Genomic DNA, 20,528 nt, shown 5'->3' on the forward strand with positions numbered 1-20,528 from the left:
GTTACATGCAGACTTGGTGTCGATCATGGAATCCTAGACTTCAAGACTATTATTATGAGAAACTCATGGTGGGGATGCATTCAAGATGGTGATATAGGAAGATCCTGAACTCATCTCCTTCTATGGACTCTGAATCTACTACTACATATAGAACAACTTCCTCTGAAAAGACAACGCAAAAACCAGCTGAGTGACCCTTTCATGTCAGGTAAGCAAGAAGAAAACTGTATCAAAGCAGGTAGGAAAGGCTAAGACATAGCGTTGCCACAAACCCCACACCTGGAATGGCAACCCACTGTAAGGAGGGAACTTAAAACCTGGAGCTTCTCCCTGAGGAATGAAGGATTTGAACCCTATGTTGGAAAGCCCAACTTTTAAGACCTGCACCTGAAAGATGAGCCCACAAAACACCTACTTTTAAAAGCCATCAGAACTAGGATGATCAGTAGGGGAAGAAAGGGATAAAGAAAGGGGGGGGTAATCAGAAGGGGGAATGAAACATGAGAGACTATGGACTATGAGAAACAAACTGAGGACTTCAGAGGGGAGGGGGGTGGGGGAATGGGATAGACCGGTGATGGGTAGTAAGGAGGGCACGTATTGCATGGTGCACTGGGTGTTATACACAACTAATGAATCATCGAGCCTTACATCGGAAACCGGGGAGGTACTGTATGGTGACTAACATAATATAATAAAAAATCATTAAAAAAAAAATAAAAAAATAAAAGCCATCAGAGTTCACATACACAATACCTATAAGGCTATAGCAAACTGAGAAGTTCTTAAAGGGATTGTGCATGGACTCACCCACCTTAGAAGCAGCCATTTGAAAGTGTCCAGATTTTCTGTGAAAGAGGTTTATTTTTTGACCTTAAAAGTGTTAACCTGAGAAGCAGACATCTAACGTAACACAGAAGGAGTCCTCTGAGACTCTCCAAGATTAGATAGCAGCAGGTGCCATCTTTTCACTCTCCATCCATCTCACTCCAATAAAGGGCACTGATTTTTTTTCAAACTCTATACTTTTTAACCCCCCAGTGAGCTCCGTCTTTGTACTTTCCTTCTGCCATATACTAGAGCACCATCATCTCCAGGAGGGAAGTTTTACACATGGCTGGTACCCCTGCTTTTATGTCTGTTGCTCTGGTATTTGTCACTGCCATCTAGTGGATTCCTCTTTTTTTTTTTTTTAAAGATTTATTTATTTATTAGACAGAGAGAGACAGCTAGCGAGAGAGGGAACACAAGCAGGGGGAGTGGGAGAGGAAGAAGCAGGCTCATAGCGGAGGAGCCTGATGTGGGGCTCGATCCCATAACGCCGGGATCACGCCCTGAGCTGAAGGCAGACGCTTAACCGCTGTGCCACCCAGGCGCCCCTAGTGGATACCTCTTGATCAGCTGGCTCTGGTGGCCAGCAGGGCATATGTTCCTGGGTCCCACAAGACTGTAACCAGTGGAGAAAGTGTTCTTAACTGCCCCAGGCCATAGCAAGAGGCAACTCCCTGAGGAGCTCAGGCTTAGGGATAGGCTTCTAATTAAACACACATCTAAGGGCCATCTATAATCTTTTCCAGAGGTCTCAGAGGGCAGGCACTACTTTTATGTTTTGCCTCTGCTGAGCACCAATGAGACTGTATCTCCTGGAAAGAAGCTTTTACATGTATCTGGTATCTTGATTTTTACTTCTGGAGCCCTAGTTTTTGTGACTGGTGCCAATACAACACACCGTGATTAGCTCTGGTTGTCAGCAGAGCATGTGTTCCTGGGTCCCACAGGACTGGGAAAACAAAACACAAAAAACAGAGAGACAGCTCTTAGCTGGCTACTAACACCAGGGCACAGTGCAAATAGCAAACTATAACAAGATCCAGCCTATGAAAGAGGCCCATTTGCTTATCATGGAGTTTTGAATTGATGGGCAGGCTTCTGATTTGTACACATCCAAGGGCCTATTGAGATGCTCTCCAGGAATAGAGGACACTTTATCTGCCTCACTCTGGGCCACTGATATCTCCCAAAAAGGAGCTGTACACTTGCTTAGAGCCTTGGTTTATCTAATTGCCATTCTGGAGGACACTTCTAGGTCACCTGGCTCTGGTGAGTAGCAGGACTTCATGCTTGCAGTCACACAGGACTGTTTATATTACATACTTTAAAAGCTGCTGCCCAAGGGTCTGGCTTTCAATCATCCTGAAGGTGTGAGGTGACCTGAGATCCTACTCTTTGGGATACTGGCAGGTTTTGGCACAAACTTAACTATGGAAGCCACCAAAAATAAAATAGGTTGCTTGGAAAATCACAAAGAATTGAAGACAACAAAGAGCTGTGGCAGTAAGGAATAATAAGGTTCATTTCCTACACATGGTCAACCCTCCAAGAGTGGGAGAGGTGACAGTTTTATCTTATGTATAGAAACAAAAACAGAAAGTCAAGGAAAATGAAGAAAAATAGGAATATGTCTCAAAGGAAAGGGAAAGATAAAGTCTCTGAAAAAGTCCTAATGAAACAGAGATAAGTGACTGATCTCATAAAGAGGTTAAAAAAAAAAAAAAAAAAGAAAGTGGCCATAAAGAACTCACTGAGCTCAAGAGAAGAATAGATGAACACAGTGAAAATTACAACAAAAAGAAGATATAAAAAGCACCAAATAGAAGTCACAGAGCTGAAGAATACAGTAAGTGAATTGAAAAATACAATAAAAGGGTTCAAAGGTAGACTAAAGTAGAAGGAAGAACTGGTGAACTCAAAGACAAGGAAATGGAATTCACTTACACAGAAGAGGGGGGGAAGGAAAGGAAAAAAATTAAAAAGAATTAAAAATGCAAGGATAGCTTAAGGGACTTACAGAAAATATCAAGTGGAACAAAATTCACATTATAGAGATGTAGGTGAAGATGAGAAAGAGCAAGGTGCAGGTAATTATTTAAAGAAATAGCATCTGAAAAATTCCTTAACCTGGGGAAGGAAACAGTCATTCAGATCCAGAAATCCCAGAGAGATCCACATAAGTGGAACCCAAAGATCCACACCAAGACGCATTTTAATTAAAATGTAAAAAGTTCAAGACAGGAGAGAATCTTAAAAGCGTTAAGAGAAAAACAACCTGGTATGCACAGGGAAAGTCCCATAACGTTATGAACAGATTTTTCAGCAGAAACGTTGGAGGCATAAGAAAGTGGCATAATATATTCAAAGTGATGAAAGAAGAGAAAAAGGAAGAAAAACAAAAAACTCCCAACTTTGAATACTCTACTTTCAAAGTTATAATTCAGAATTGTTGGGGAGATAGTTTTCCAGACAAGCAAAGCAGTTCATCACCACTAAACTGGCCGTACATGAAATATAGACTTGTTTAAGTTGAAACAAAGGGTGTAAATTAGTAACAGAAAAGTATATCTCATCTTATCTCACTGATAAAGGTAAATATATAATAAATATATAATAAATATATAAATCACTATATAATAAAATTCAGAATAAGCTAATGTAAAGGTGGTGAATTAATTGCTTACAAAGCTAGTATGAAGATTAAAAGACAAAAGTAGCAAAAATGTAAGTACAATAATTTGTTAAGGGACATACAAGATAAAAATACGCAAATGGCAACAACAAAAGCATAAAAGGAGGGAGTAAAAAGGTAGAGCTTAGATGCACTTAAAATTAAGTTCTGATCAACTAAAATAAACTGTTGTAAATAAAAGTTGTTATATGTAAGTTTCACGGTAATCACAAAGCAAAAACCTACCATAGCTACACAAAAGATAAAGAGAGGAATTTACAGCAACTACTTTGGAAAATCAACAAAATCACAAAAAGAACAAGAAAAGAAGAAAGGAAGAGAAAAACTACACAACAGCCAGAAAACAGTTAATAAAATGGCAATGAGTATATACCTATTAATAATTAAGTATAGATGGACTAAGTAAATTCTCCAATCAGAAGACATAGAGTGGCTGAATGCATTAAAACAAAAACAGGATCCATCCATCTGCTCGCTGCCTACAAGAGACTCACTTCAAATGTAAGTATACATTTAAACTAAAAGTTCAAGTATGAGAAAATATATTTTATGTAAATGAAACCAAAAGAAAGCCAGGGTGGCCATACCTATATCAGACAAAACAGAATTTAAAGTAAGAAATGCAATAAGAGACAAGACTTTTTGTGGCCTACTTGACTGACTTTGGTGTCAGTTCAGGTAATATATATATCCAAAGTTTCTCTTCGTCGCCGAAGTCTTCAGTGAGTAAAGCTTAACCTTTAAGATATCATAGAAATTTTGACACCCACTTATTCAATTAAATCCAGTACTGAGATCTTATGTTTATTATATTATGTATATTAAATCATGTATCATGTTTATGTATGTATTATTAATGGTATCCAGAATCATTCAAGTAAAGGGTCTGAGGCAGCTTCTAGCAATGCACATTTAAAAATACATTTAAAAAATAACATGAGAAAAAATAAAAGCCTACTAAAAATAGAAGACTTAATTTAAGCCATATGGTAAGTTTGTTAAGCATGCATATGTTAAGTGCTATATCATTGAGATAAGCCATGAATTTGTTTCTGAGTTTCTTAGTAGCTAGAATGAAGATAAATTATGGAATGTGATATGAATGACAGAAGGATTCATATTACCCATCAATTTTGTTAGGAAAAGCACAGCCTTGCTGGTGCTGAAGAGTGAGAAAGTTCTCTATGAGCCCTTGTAAATAGGTCATTCTGCACCAATGTGAACAATGGTCTCAAAATTATCCTTACTACAAATGCGGTAATGATTTTGTATGGCTGAATGCTAAAATAAGCCTTAATGCAAATTCAAGGCATGATGCAAAAGCAAGTGTCAATACATTTGATTCTGTAAGAAATTAATTTGATTTAGACATGGAAATATCTTGATTTCTGAATATATTAAATTGTAAAATTCAGAATTGATGGACCACAGAGATTTCAGACTTGTATCATGAATATTTTTCATGACTGAAATTTTATTGAAAATTGATAAGCAAAAAAAAATTGATGTCAAGCTCTTTGTGGAAACCTGAGATGAGGGAAATATATATTGCTGATGTGTTCATTCAACAAATATTTATTAAATACTGTGTTATAGTCTTGAAAACAAAAACTTGTCTTTGAATGTGACCCAACGCCAATGTGTGTGTTCAGTTACCAAGCTACTGAAGTGCTATTCTATACACATCTTAAGTGCAATGACCATTTATCAAAAGCATTCACACTCATAATGTCTACCTTTCCATATAACTTTTACTTTTCTTCCACATTCACAAAAAGAGAGTATTTCACTTTTCAGAAGTATTTACTTTTTGTATGTAACAAACAGCAACAGCAAGGAAAAGAACGACATCTTCCTATTCTTAGCTTTGTGAGCAAGTGAATGTGTTTAATTTTGTTTTTTAGCTCAACCACTAGAAACAGAGCCAGGTTGTTAGACACGGAAGATTGCTTAGTACCAGTTTTGTCCCCAACAGGGGTCTCAGAAGACCTTGTTGCCAGGAAACACAGAGCCAAGGGTACCACAACAGACACAGAACGGGTATAGTTGCTTTCAGAGGAACTCTCCACATCTTTAATTGCTCCAAGAAGTCTATGTTACATGTTTATCTGTTCCTATCTTTGCATGCTTGTTTTCTCTTTATCTTCATAGTTGCATGATGCATTTTATTGCACTGATGGGTGTTTTATAATCAATTCTATCATTTCTATTTCCCTATATTAATTCACATATTGTAGTTAATCTGCTCCCTACCAAAATATCTTAAAACTTTCATTCACATTGAATTTTGTTTTCCCTATTGTATTATTTAGAGAAATTATATATATTCTATGTTAATTTTAAATGCCTAGGTCTAAATAAATAGATACCTTTGACCAAATCCTCTTTCCTACAGTAATTGAAATACTGTATAGCGGAGTCTTTCACAGATTTTTTTGACAGCTTGAGTATATTTGCAGATGGTGGGTAATCACTATTTCTTTTAAAATCTGGTTTTATAATGATGATAATTAAGAATTATTTTCCTAGCTTTAAATAGAGTGTATTTGGTAACTGCAAGGTAGTCAAGAAAAGAAAGGCAAACGTAGGTGAGGAGGACAAATTTCTGTCCGTGAGACAGTGACAAGAAAACATTACCTATAGTAATACCTATGATACCAATAGTATCATGCTAATTGGTTGTTTTTGAAAAAGAAATTGATTTAATGCATCTTTGATGAGGAGAAATTATGTCTTTTTGTGTTCAAGTAAATAATTTATTAGAGTGCTAGACCTGCCAAAATACTATTTCAACAACAAACTGGCCTACATTTTATGTAATAAACCATACAGTGAATACAAAGACCTCTCAAAATAAATATGAATTATTTTATGCTTTTGAAGACTCTTATACTCAAAAAATTAGAGATACGGGGGCGCCTGGGTGGCACAGCGGTTAAGCATCTGCCTTTGACTCAGGGCGTGATCCCGGCGTTCTGGGATCGAGCCCCACATCAGGCTCCTCCGCTATGAGCCTGCTTCTTCCTCTCCTACTCCCCCTGCTTGTGTTCCCTCTCTCGCTTGCTGTCTCTATCTCTGTCAAATAAATAAATAAAATCTTTAAAAAAAAATTAGAGATACAATAGAAAAAGTGTTTCACCCAATTTTTATAATATGCATATATCTTGTTCTACAACTATCAATTTTATATTGATATAATTAGATATAAAATAAATTTAAAATATTTTACTACCAAAAAGCAATTAAAATTCAAATTTTTTAAAAAATTAAAGTTTATAGCCTAATGATTAAATTATTTTAATATTTTCCATTACACTCATCTGAACTAAGAGCACTATCATACAAAAACTAAAACGCAGTATCCTTTTAGAAACTGAAAATTATTAAATACCACATGGCTTTCGTATTATAAAATCCAATAGTTACCTTAGAAAGATGCAAGAGGTTTTAGAAGTAAAATATTTGTACTCTTTGATTTACTTTTTCATGCTAATGACTAGAAAGAAATCTTTCAAGTAAAAGCCTTCATTTACTACATGCCTATGATAACGCATTTTTATCAAACCAGATGAGTTAAAGATTTTATTTATTTTTTAAAGATTTGTTTTTATTTATTTTAGAGATAGAGAGTGGGGAGGGAGGGGCAGGAGAAGGAGAGAGCCCCAGAGGGGCTCAATCTCATGATTCTGAGATCACAGCCTGAGCCAAAACCAACAGTTAGATGCTCAACTCACTGTGCCACCCAGGCGCCCTGAAAGATTTTATTTTTATTGAATTATTTTTTATAAAGTTAACTAGCTTTAAAAGTCGGCCACGAAAGGTCACAGCTATTGTGTTGATACAGGAACCATGGTAATCCTTGAAAAGGTTCAATGGCTTTTGGAGATAGAACTTTTAAAACAAAAGGAAAATTTTCATGTGTTGCAGTTACTAAGGAAATGCAAATGTATTCAATATGTAATGGGTGAGGTTGTAACTAACAAGCTTTGGATGAGAAGGTCAAGTTTTATATCATAATTTATCATACATTTGGAAAAAAATAAATCTGGGATGACCATCATCAGGGCTAATTCTATATACAGGTTTGCTGTCATTGGTGTACAATGGGCCATCACAGAGCCACAAAGACGGTTACATGAGGCCTTTACCTACTGAATAAGTAGACAAACACATATTCACACACATACACAGAGCCAGAATGAGTTAAAAAAGGGAAAATCTGTGAAATGGAGGCACAGAAAGTTGAATCATGGCATGCCATCTGTTCTGATAGAAGAGCATCTCTCCATGAAAGCTAGTGTGTGACAGACATTAATTTTTACTTTGAGTCCAGCGTGTGTTACCTTATTGGCCTATGGCCAGCCTTATGTAGTATGAGTCTCTGCTTGTCAGAAGCCAAAATTGTGGTCCTGAACATGTTTCTGTGTAAAAACTATGAAGTTCTTACATTCATGACACTGATTTTCCACATTAGCAGATGGATCTCTATGGCTTGAAAAATCTGACAAAGATACTTTATACATTTCCACGAGGTGGCTGGTTATTGCTTCCAGCTTGCGTGGACTAGATTATCGATCATGCTGAAAAAGCCACACTTTACTATATAGGAAACATCCCACTGTCACTCTTATTGAATGACGAATTTATGTTATGACTGATCTGTACCTTGTTTCTTAGTAATTTTGGGGAAAAAAATTCTTTGGATATTATTTCTCAAGCTTCTTTACATTTTCTGGTTATTTCATTGTTTTTTTAGACCACCACTCTGATATATGCAATACTCATCCCTGCAATTCTGCAGTGTCATGACATTTGGGGGCTGTCATTAAGCAAGAGAATCTTTTTTAGCCTCTTGGCTTCTGATAGAGGAACAGATGGCTTAGAATCAGAAAAAAAGAAAAACACAATAGAATAAAGGAGATGCAAAAGTTGACAAAAATGTTAACTACATGTTGAAATCCTGGCCTTTAAGGAAGCCTGCTGTCAAGTTCATGACTGGCTAAATCTCCAGCTGTACATTATTAGGGTAGAAATCCCAAATTTTATTGACTATAGCTGAGCATGGAGATGTTCAGTTTTAGATAAGCAATTACTTAAAATTTTGCGCTTCTCTGATGCTACTCATTTATGCCATTCTCTCATTCTGCAGTCCTCAAGGATCATGAATTTAGAAGTTTTAAAGGACATTCCTTGAACCCCGCAAAATTGGACAGATTTAAATTCATGCTAATGAGTGAAACATAAAGAAAATTTGGGAAGCTTTCAATTACTTTTGTTTCTAGGGACAAAGAAGGAGTTGATAAAAGAATTTGGAGAAATTTAAAAACTATATTAAACAAAAATGATTTGCATACTTCTCAATTTGAAATGTTGAAAACATTAATTCTACTTGGTACCTACACTTATGGGAGGATTCTCTTGGAATCAGAGGATGAAATAGATTTGGATATGATTTATTGTAACTCTATTAAAACATGTAGAAGCTGAGAACATTCAAATAAGACAAGGGAGGGAAAAGCCATATTTTTTTAAAGATTCCAAATGCCAGGAAATTTTCTAAAATAAGCTGAATTAAAGTCTAAAATAAATTAAAGCACAATGGCCTCTGGCAAAAGAAAAGAGCAGAGCAGAAGGAGATGTTAAGTTTTGAAAGAGTACAAAGTCAGGGAGACACTGATCTTGATTCCATTGGATCCAATGGGAAGCTCCAAGTCTGCCTTGTCAAATTACAGGTTGATAATTTGCATTGCTTTTCAGATTATGGGATCTACAGGTATCTCCACAGGGCTATCTTTTTCTACTTAAAATATTGCACCAAGAATTGTGTCTAGAAATTTAACCACTAACTATTAGGAGTTTTCTCTTACCTAGTCTCCCAAAAGAACAAATTGCAATAAACTGAAATCTTGTGTTTAGTTCAGTTATTTTTTTTATTATCATCAGGATGAAATTGTGAAATATTAATGGATCATTCTCCATATCATCTATCCCCCGTCCTTTTGGTCCCATGGCTCTCCTCTGAACAGTAACATATAAGTCTTTAATTTCCCTTAATACAGATTTCCATGTAACAGAAAATTAATGGTATTCTTAGCTTTAAGATAAAACCCATAATCCATGTGTGAGACAAAGAGATTTTGGCAGAATCTTATTTAAAACATCCAGTTCTCCCTCCTCCATTCCTATTTTGCTTAAATAAACACTTCTCTTTTCCTCCATCCTAGATACTGACCTTTTTGTTAGAAGAAGAGAGACGAAGTTAGATATTGAAAGGTTCTATAAAAGTCTTTCTCTACCTGGTCCATTTACCTATTCCAGTTTAAATACACAAGTGTGGAGATGTTAAACATCTGGATACAATTTGTAATTTGAGGATCATATGACCTGTAAAAAATTTCCTATCTGATACTCTGAGAAGTGTTTGCTCCCAGAGTTTCCCATGTTGGCACAATATAAGGACAACAGAATCAGCATAGTTGAGGGGTACTTCAAGGGTGGCTTGTTTCTGGTAGCTCTGAAAAGCATGGCAGAGATAGAAGCCCCAAAGAGGACTTGTATTTAGGTCTAGGAGAAAATTCTGAATTGCCAGTTTAAATGTGAAATGGCTGAGGAGGGGAAGAAAGGGATAAAGAAAGGGGGGTAATCAGAAGGGGGAATGAAGCATGAGAGACTATGGACTCTGAGAAACAAACCGAGGGCTTCAGAGGGGAGGGAGGTGGGGAATGGGATAGACTGGTGATGGGTAGTAAGGAGGGCACGTATTGCATGGTGCACTGGGTGTTATACGCAACTAATGAATCATCGAACTTTACATCAGAAACCTGGGATGTACTGTATGGCGACTAACATAATATAATAAAAAAACATTTAAAAAAATGGCTGAGGAAACAAGAAATCTTCTAATAATGATATTTATTGCCAATATGCAGAGGAAACCTCAGGGCAGATTCAGAAACCAATATAAATTACAGAAAAAAAAATTCACATCTGAATATGTGATTTGAAACTTTTCATGGTAGTTTAATCTCATTGTATTTTTGATGCTGTTTATGTTAAATGACTCTTCTCCTATTCATTTTTATTTCTTGTTAATGGTTTATTTCCACAGGAAATGTAAGAAGTGATACTAGATTGTCAATTAAGAGAATGGCCTAGTCCTCAAAGGAGAGTGGAAATCTTTCTTTCCCTGGTTAGGTATGCATTGGTCTCCATGCATTTCAAAATTTATCACCTATCACATTTTAAATAAATTATTTAATCAAAACCTTCATTGGCAAGGAAGGAGTATAATGTGAAGAGTAACTATTACTCTTCCAAGTAACTCTGGAAAACAAGAGGTCAAATTGTCTCCTCAGAATAAAAATAAGACTGACCCTAGAGAGAGTTCAGGGAAATCAATGGAAAAATGTAATTGTGTTTATAGAATAGTTTATAGATTCTATGGGAGATAAGAAGGTATGATTTTTCTTCCATATATATAATGATATTATATTATCCAATTTCCCTGAGCTACAAATGGAGCAGGTTATACATGGGGCAATTTATCAATGTAAGGTCCGCCACTGTAACTTAATATTGAAAATGATGGAAAAGATTGTTTTGAATATCCCTTTAAGTTTTTGCTTTTTAAACTATGAAAGAGATAGAACATTTTTGGCCTGCTTGCACAATAATACCAGATGAACTGCTTCATTTGTTTTCAAATACAGAAAAGAGAGGGAACATTACTGGTATTTAACTGATAGTTTCTTTATTTTATTTAAATTGGGAAAGGGTGAGATTATTTTGATTTTATAGATATGGTTTTTTTCTTGGATCACATTTTCTCGATCTACAATGTTATCTTCTCCATCAAGCAACATTATATCAATGCTTATATAAATAGTAAAATTATAAATTATCAGAAAAATATTAGATGATATTAGCTGAGAATGTGCCAATTATCAGCCTTTGTTTATAACTTCCTTCAAACCACACAAATTATTTCGGGGATGAATTTCATCTTGAAAGTCAGTGCTAACCAAAGTTTTGTGTAAATTCTAGTGTCTTAATAGTTAGAATGAGCCAACAAAATACAATATGCTAAGACTTAGGAAGAAAAAAATAAATAAAATAAGCAAATGCCCATCCAAACCTCCAGCTCCTAAGAGAAGTTAATGTATTTTTCTTGTTCATTGTTATACCTCCTGCTTTTAGCACATAACCTGGTATGAATTAAATATTCAGTAAAACATCTTTAAATTATGGAAATAAGACTGCACTTAATCAGCTATGAGGTATATATTAAAAATATTTTGACAACTTGAAACCACAGTTTGATAGGTTACAGTAAAGATATGACTGTCACTGTTTATTGCTATTGACACTGCATGCAGAATAGGTATCAGTACCTTTGAAGTTCATAATGGAAATAATAATGGAATTCCTTTTAAAAATCTGCATCATTAATATCCATGAAGGTACAGAGCACAACTCTTACTAATAATAAACACCTATAACTCTGAAGTGGATAAATGTTGTGATAGATTGGGGCCTTTTAAAAGTTTGAGGTTTGCTCAAATCTATTCACTTTACTGATGCTATCATTCCTATGTATACACGTATTAAAATAATCCATAAGTGTGTGTTAAAGTTATCCTTCAGTAACAATAAAACTACAAATTTCAAATGAAAAAATAAAGGTCATTTAAGAAAATGCAGTCTCTTATAGATTTACTAAGCAATGATGATAAATAAAGTACCGTGTAAAATGTAACAGAACACCCAAAAGGGATGATAACCACAGAATTAAAATCAGAAAATAAAAGTAAAAACATATGGTAAAATTGAATAAAAATTTCTACCAAGAACACTAACATTGTAGATAAACAGAATTTTTTCCCCCAAGGTCTAAAATAATGGGGGACCTCAGAAGAGGTCAGTATCCTTATCCCTTTGTAGCTCTGGCAAAAAAATAACATATTAGAGACCATCACTCAGCTCTGATAATTCCAGAGCTAATCAGAGCCAAAGTTTTATGTTTTATTCTTTTTTTCCTTCTGTGTGTACTCAGACACTAAAGCTTTCATATTCCAAATTACAAGAAGAAAAAGAAAAGGGAAGAAGAGGAAGAAGATGGGGAGGAAATCATGTTAACACTTTAGAATGCTTTCTCATCTAAATAAAATGTCTGCAAAATAAGAAATTTGGGGCTTATAACTTATATAGAAGTAAAATGTATTACTACAAAAGCATGGAAGCCTAGAGGAGATAATTAAATACTACTTTAATATTCTTTTTTTTTTCTTAAAGATTTTATTTATTTATTTGACAGAGAAAGAGACAGCCAGCGAGAGAGGGAACACAAGCAGGGGGAGTGGGAGAGGAAGAAGCAGGCTCATAGCGGAGGAGCCTGATGTGGGGCTCGATCCCCCAACGCCGGGATCATGCCCTGAGCCGAAGGCAGACGCTTAACCGCTGTGCCACCCAGGTGCCCCACTACTTTAATATTCTTATACAATGTTAGAAATAGACTATAAGTAAAAGATACATACTACTGACCAAAAGCAACCACTAAAATAACAGAACAATATGTTGTACCTAATAAACCAGCAAAGAAGTTAAATTGAATTGTAAAATGTGGTAAATTACTTAAAAGAAATCCAGAAAATATGGAAAGAGAAACAAGAATAAGTGGAATTAACAGAAACTATATAGAACTATTCAATATTAAACATCGTATCAATAATCATGTTAAATATAAATGACAAACACTACATCAAATGCCAGAAGTTATTAGATTGAATACAAAAAAGCAAAATCCAACTATATGCTGCCTCTAAATATCCATTTAAGTATAAAGAATCACATAGGCTAAAATGATGGAATAACAATATACCATAAGGACATTAATCAAAAGAAACTAGAATGCCTATATGTATGTTAGAAAAATTAAATTTTGGAGCAAAGAATAATGAAAGTAATAAGAAAAGTCATTTTATAATGATAAAAAGGTAATTTCATAATGAGAACCTAACAATCCAAAATATTTATGCACGTATTAACAAAGCTTCAAATCGCATAAAGCAAAAAAGTAGTTTCAGCCAAGGACATAGAAAATCCACAGATGTAGTTAAAGATTTCAATACTCCTCGGAATAACTGATATGACAGAAAATCAGTAAGGATACAGAAGACTTGAGCAACATTGTCAATCAATTCACCTAACTGCTATTTATAAAGCATCTCACCTAACAGCAGATTATACTATTTTTTTTCAAATATCCATGCATATTTAACAAGTGAGATATGTTTTGTTCAATAAACCTAATCTAATGTCAATCAACTTTAATTGAGTCATGTAACACAAAACATTTCTGTTGACCACAAAAGAATTAAATTAGAAATCATGGGGAAAATATAATAGAAAAATCTGGATATTTGGAATTTAAAGGACATAGTTCTAAATAATTCAAGGGTGAAAGAAAAACAAATTAGAGAATATCTAGAACAAAATAAATATAAAATCATTAAAATTTGTAGGGTATTAATTAGCCCTAGTAAAAAATTCGAACACTAAATTTCTATTAAAAACGAAAAGCATAAATCAATTACTTCAGTTCCTATTTGAGAATGTAGAAAAAGAAAGGAAAATCATGAAATAAGCAATAAAAAGAAACAATAAATGTCAGAGCAGAAATCAATGATACTGAAAACAAAGAAAAAAGAAGAAAAATCAATGGAACCAAAAGTAAATTCTGTGAGATCAATAAATCTGATAAATCTCTAGCCAGAATGTAAAAGAAACAGAGAGAAGAGAAGAGAAGAAGGGAAGAAGGGAGACAAGGAGGAAAAAAGAAAGAAGTTAACAAATAAATCCAGAGGACACAAATTTCCAGAATCATTAATGAAAGAAGTAGCGTTACTACACATCTTCTCATGTGTATTACGTGCTTTACTGCATATTACTACACGTCTACACAATACTTTTAAAAAGGGGAAGATATTATGAACAAATGTTTCCCAATAATTTCAACAACTAGATGAAAGAGTCAAATTGCTTGGATGATACAAACTATCAAATGCTATGAACAAAGTAATAAATTCCTTGAATAGTCTCTTACCAGTAAAAGAAATTTAACTTGTATTTAAAATCTTTTCCATAAGAAAACTTCAGACCTACACGGCTTCACTAGTGAATTCTATCAAATATTTAAGGAAGAAAATAATATCAATTCTATACAAACTCTTTTAGAGACAAATATACCTCAATTCATCCTATGAGGCTATCCTATCCATATGCCAAAACAAGAAAAAAGACATCAAACAGAGTATTGCTCATGAACATAATTACAAAAATTAACAAAATTTATCAAATCCAATTTACTAATTCTAGGCTTTTGGCAATTTATCAAATGTAACAGTACAGCATGACAAAATGGGTTTTATTGCCAAGAAAGCAAGTTTGGTTTAAAAAACTGAATTAATGCAATTCACCAGATAAATCAAAGAAACAAAAATTAAGTTATGGCAAGGCACATAGAGAAACTGCAAATCTCATATACTGCTGGGGGAATGTAATACAGCCATTTTGGAAAACACAGCCAACAATTTCTTAGAAAATTAAAAATCAATTTACCATACATGTACCCACTTCATTCCTAGGTATTTACATAAGATAAAACCAAGCATATGTCCCTTAAAAGATTTATATATGAATGTTCCTAACAACTTTGTGCCTAGGAGCCAAAACTATAAAGAAAGCAAATGTCCATCAGGATGTGAAAGGATTAAGAAACTGTGGCACATTATCCAATGGGATGTCACTCAACAAAAAAAGGAAATGTGCTATCTGTACACATAATAACATGTTGAATCTCAAGACAATTCTGCTGAATAAAAGCAGACAGACCCCTTCCCCCCCAAAAGGACATATAATTCCAATTATATAAAATCCTAGAATATGCCAACTAATATGTAGGGACCGAAAACAGGTAAGTGATTTCCTGAGACACAGGAATGGGGATGGTCAAGAGAAATGGGGATTACAAAGAGACACGAGGAAACTTTTAAGGGTGATGGATACGTTCATTATCTTCACTGTGGTGATATTTTTATTATGCTTACATATGTCAAAATTTATCACATATTATATATTACATATATGTAGTTTATTATATGTTAACTATATCTCAGTAAAGCTATTAAACTGTTATAGTTACAAGAGGGATCCCATAGATATTAATCAATCCTGTTACAAATTTTCCAGGGAATGATGAAAAATTCTGTATCTGGGTTTGGAAATGAATTTATTAATTGGAGAATTGTCGAGATCAAGAGGCACTGGAGCTAATATTTTGATTAGGCCATTGGTATGAACACTAAGTCATGTTAAATGACAATAAGGCTTTTAGTAACAAGGAGGAGTATGTCACCAAAATCCTCAATGAATATGTGTTTGAGAAACGAAGACAGTATCACATTACATGACTATTACAAAAAAAGAAGGGAATGGTATAATAAGATTTCATAAACTTCATCTGAAGAAAAATCTGTATGAAGTTGGACAAGTAACTATCTGGACGTGGTAATAGGGAATAAAGATACTTATAAAATGTTACGATTTGCACAGGGAAAAATGAAAAGCCTCACTTCAGGGAATATCAGTTATATATATTTATATCTTTATTATATATTTATTTAAATATTTGAGATATCTATCTATCTATATTTGACTACTAATAGCCTTCCTATCTCTCACTAGTTCTCTTTTTGAAGACTGCAAGACATCCTCTAAAAAATGCCTATTTGGTCAAATCACCTGGAAAAATATCTGTCATCAGAATTCTTTATAATCTGTCCCACCCACCTGGTTACAAGCAGAATATAAAAGAAGTCTGCTAGACAAGCTCAGACACAGCCGAGGTGGCCCAGCTGTTCTGTCTCATTCTAGCTTGTGTTGCTCAGACAATGTCCCTATCACTTCTGTGCCCTTGAGTTCAAGACTCTAGTAACCTCCTTCCTCAATCTGTCTCTATTCTAACATCTATTTCCTCTAAAAATATTTTAAGTTAGACCATGAAAAAGAAAACTCCTAAAATAACTTTGAAAAAAAATTAACTACCACTCAGATCATCTTTCTTCATTGTTGTGGCAATGTAGAGGTTTGGAGAATTAATCTATCCTAAATGATAGTAAACATTAAGAATTGTATGTAAATTGGCAGAAGATTTTTTTAAAGCTTTAAATGAATGGTGATTTCATGTGTATGGAAACCAAAGTAATTTTCTTGGAAAAGGAAAAAAATATCAATCTAACAGAGTTAAGGGGTATAGAAAAAGTTTTTGTTTAATTGCTGCTTTTCAAGATGTAGCAAAACCAAAAATAGGGAAAGGATAATTTAGTAGCTTGTACCCATAACAATGAATTAGTGATAAAGCAGGAAACTGACAATGCTTTTCTGATTCCTCTATCTGTAGACAGGTTTATGAAGTTCCTATTTAAAAGTAAAAGTGAGATTATAAATATACAAGTTTACTTATGAACACAATTCTTCTAATCCTGACTTTTTTGGTTCTTAGACTTTTTCACACTAGGTTAAAAATGGCTTATATTTTCAATAAAATTAGGGCAATGTGAAGTCTCAGAACTTACACCAGGACTAATATCCTTAAAAAGAAAAATATTAAGGAGGGTTGGGGTCAAGAATGTCTTGAGGAAAAGTTAAAAATAAATGTCTCGGACTGTATTCTACTTTTATTTCTACTGTTTAGCTAAATTTTATTGATATGTAGGTTGAATGGCATATATTTATACATTTAGACCTCTATTATAATCTTTTGAGTTAACGGTTTGCATCATCTGTTTTAATGACTAGAAAGCTGAGATCTGAGAGTCAGATGAAAAATTAATTTTCAGGGATTCTAACATGAATCCCTCATACCAGCGTCCACATTCTTCCCATTATATCCTGCTATACATAATGTACATCTTTAAAAAAACAAAGAAATCTACCTCTATATTAATCCATGATTCATAGCATGATTTCTCACCTCAATTTTGTTTAAACTGTTTTTAAGCAAATTTTGATTAGCTGATAAATTACCTTTGAATTTGAGGATGGGTTTCCTGGTGAGTCGAGATCCAGAATTACGTTCAGCTCTGCAGGTTTCTATATGTGACTATGATTAAGTTCTTTAACATTTTAGAACTTCAGTTCACAGATCTGAAAAACAGATTAAAACAAGTGTTTTACACACACACACACACACACACACACCCCTCTCAAGTCTTTGAGGCAAATAGTAACAGTTTCCTTTGCTCAGTCTTACCTACATGTATTTTGCTTAACATATCAATGCTCAAATCTTCATAGGTGTTCAGAAATATTATTAATCATAATGTTAGTAATAACTTCACACTCCTGAGCAAGGTACTAAATTAAAGGATTGTAATATGATAAAAAGTATCTCTTCACCAGATGGCTGTTCTCTCAGGGAGCAAAGACCTGTCTTCAAAATTAGCAAGGCTGACAATTTCTCTTCTCTTTGACCTCAGTTAATACACTCTCGCTCCAACCTACTTTAAAAGATAAAAAGTCTCCCAAATATTTCTCTTCCATTACTCTTCAATCCACAGAGTCTATTCACACTAAATTAGATTCTTTCATCTAATGGTAAGAATAAGTCAGCTTATTTGCTCATGCTAGTTTTATTGTTACAACTTCAATAGCTTTAATCTCTTAAAATATACAAAACTCAATACACACTTCTCCTCCACCTGATTGTCATCTTCTGTGGCGGTAGACACAGAGATGTTTGAAACTTCCACTTGTTGGCCAGAATTCTTAGAAATGGATTTGTAATATGTTAATACCTTTCACTTTAACAAAGATCATTTTGAGGCTGCAATTATATAGAGAATTTTAACCAAAGTTCCTTTAGTACCAACATGTATCACATAAAAGTATTTTCATAAAATCACAAGTAAATATTTTTTGGAAGGGTATCTTGCAACATTTTCTTAAAAAGAAGAATTTTTTAAATATAGAAAAATTACAAAAAAATAAACCAAAGAGATGTTTATCCATAATTCATAATTTATACTCATTAACTTGTGTACTACTTTTTTATACCTATGAAATAAAATATTCAATTAAATTTAAAGTCTGCTTTGGTGCTCATCCTGGGTTCAATTCACATTCATCTACAAACCTCAGGTGACCAGGATAATACTTATTTTACATCTATCAATATTGGAACTAAATATTTTAAAACCTTACATAAATTATGTTTTTTTCATGTATCATTAAGTGACCTCTTTTTAGTAAACTTTGTATTATTAAGGTGTTCCCATGTTGACATACATAAATTTAAGTCACAGATGTTATTATCTTCAATATGGTATTGTACTGTATGGACAAATATAAATACGAATGAAACAAATATGAAAATAGTATTTCAGTTATCTATTCACTTAGGGATGGCCAGTACTTTTCTAAAATGCATTTAGGGAAATTAATAATAAAATTATCAGTAAATTCTATTTAATTTTTAACTTGGTAAAATTTGAGTTTCTTGGCTAACCAAGTACTACAAATATCAACAGCAAATAGCTAAGTCCTCTTATGTGCTTCCATCTGGAATATTTTATTGACATATATTTATATATAAATTTATCTGAAATATTTCAACATTTAGAAATTCTAGACGTTTCTTTAGATATATGTAAATTAAAGAGAAAAAAACCCACTTCATCATCTGGGGAAATTCCATTGAAGTTCATATGTAATAAATCACAGTGGCAAAACAATTATGGATGAATACAATAACAACAAAATCAAATATTGATTGGTAGTCTGTATATATGCTCCACATCCAAAGAGGATCAAATTGGGAAAAGTAGCTGGCTCTTTTAGAGTTGTGCTGTTCTGGCTCATTCATTCTTCTCAGATAAAACCATAATATACCTTGGAATATTTCAGTTCTGATATATGTGGCCAGATTAGTGCCTTGTCTGCTAAGTGAACTTTCAGAAAGTTCTTTATATCTATATTATCTTTGGCCAGTTTTTTTCCCTACATTTCAGCTTTATTTATTTTGCATAGTTGAATCACAAATATTATGTAGTAACCACTGTTTCAGAGTGATTGAGAATACAAAAACCAAATAATTGTAAAATGATTATTCCTTTTGGGGTGTCTGGGTGGCTTAGTCGTTTAAGCATCTGCCTTCACTCAGGTCACAATCCCAGGGTCCTAGGATGGAGCCCCATGGGGCTCCCTGCACAACAAGGAGTCTGCTTCTCTCTCTCTCTCCCTCTGCTCCTTGCCCCACTCTTGCTCTCTCTCTTTCAAATAAATAAAATCTAAAAAAATAATAGTTATTCATTTGTTATTGTAATAGGAATGTATATAAAATAATTTTTCAAAAGCTGATGATCCTTACCAATGTTACCAAAACATTCAGTTGAAATGGAAATGCCATGTCTCAAATTTTGTTATATTTTTCTTTCTAGACACACGAACACATTTATATAGTGTTCTCACTTACACTCACTTACACATATTTATGCAATGTTCTCACTTACTTACACTCACTTACCAAACTCACTTACACTAAGTTTAAAATCATGTGACTGGGTTTTGGCCAGTGTGACTGGAGCAAGTGAGATATTACTCTTAGGCTTCACCACAAAATACCATGCAAAACTGTCCATGTCATATCATTAATAATGATAGTGCCACAAGATAAAAACTGGATAATGGAGTGAACACTTAGAGAACATCTTGACCCACATGTGATTTTTGACATGCTAGAGAAATAACCTATCTTCATTCGCCGAAAAAAATGTGTCTTATTTATCATAATAACAGAATATCCTAGCTTACTCTAATACAAATTTGAAATTGATTGGCCCCTATTGTTAGATTAAATACATAAACTGAAATTTATTTTATTATGTGAAGCTGGGGGCAAGAAAAAATTTCACCAGCTATAAATACCAAATACTGACTTTTAATAATGTAT

General features: G+C 33.8%; 1 long non-coding RNA gene across 2 annotated transcripts in view; it reads right to left on the minus strand.

Annotated features, from left to right (window-relative positions):
* LOC113247903 (uncharacterized) overlaps positions 1–20,528 on the minus strand; it is a 378,815-nt gene that overhangs the window by 225,728 nt on the left and 132,559 nt on the right. For both annotated transcript variants that reach the window (XR_007188762.2, XR_008957362.1), the window contains exon 3: positions 17,606–17,725. This is a non-coding gene — a long non-coding RNA (uncharacterized LOC113247903). The remainder of the gene's footprint in view (positions 1–17,605; positions 17,726–20,528) is intronic.

Source organism: Ursus arctos, unplaced genomic scaffold, assembly GCF_023065955.2.
Source record: "Ursus arctos isolate Adak ecotype North America unplaced genomic scaffold, UrsArc2.0 scaffold_4, whole genome shotgun sequence".
NCBI classification, from domain to species: domain Eukaryota; kingdom Metazoa; phylum Chordata; class Mammalia; order Carnivora; family Ursidae; genus Ursus; species Ursus arctos.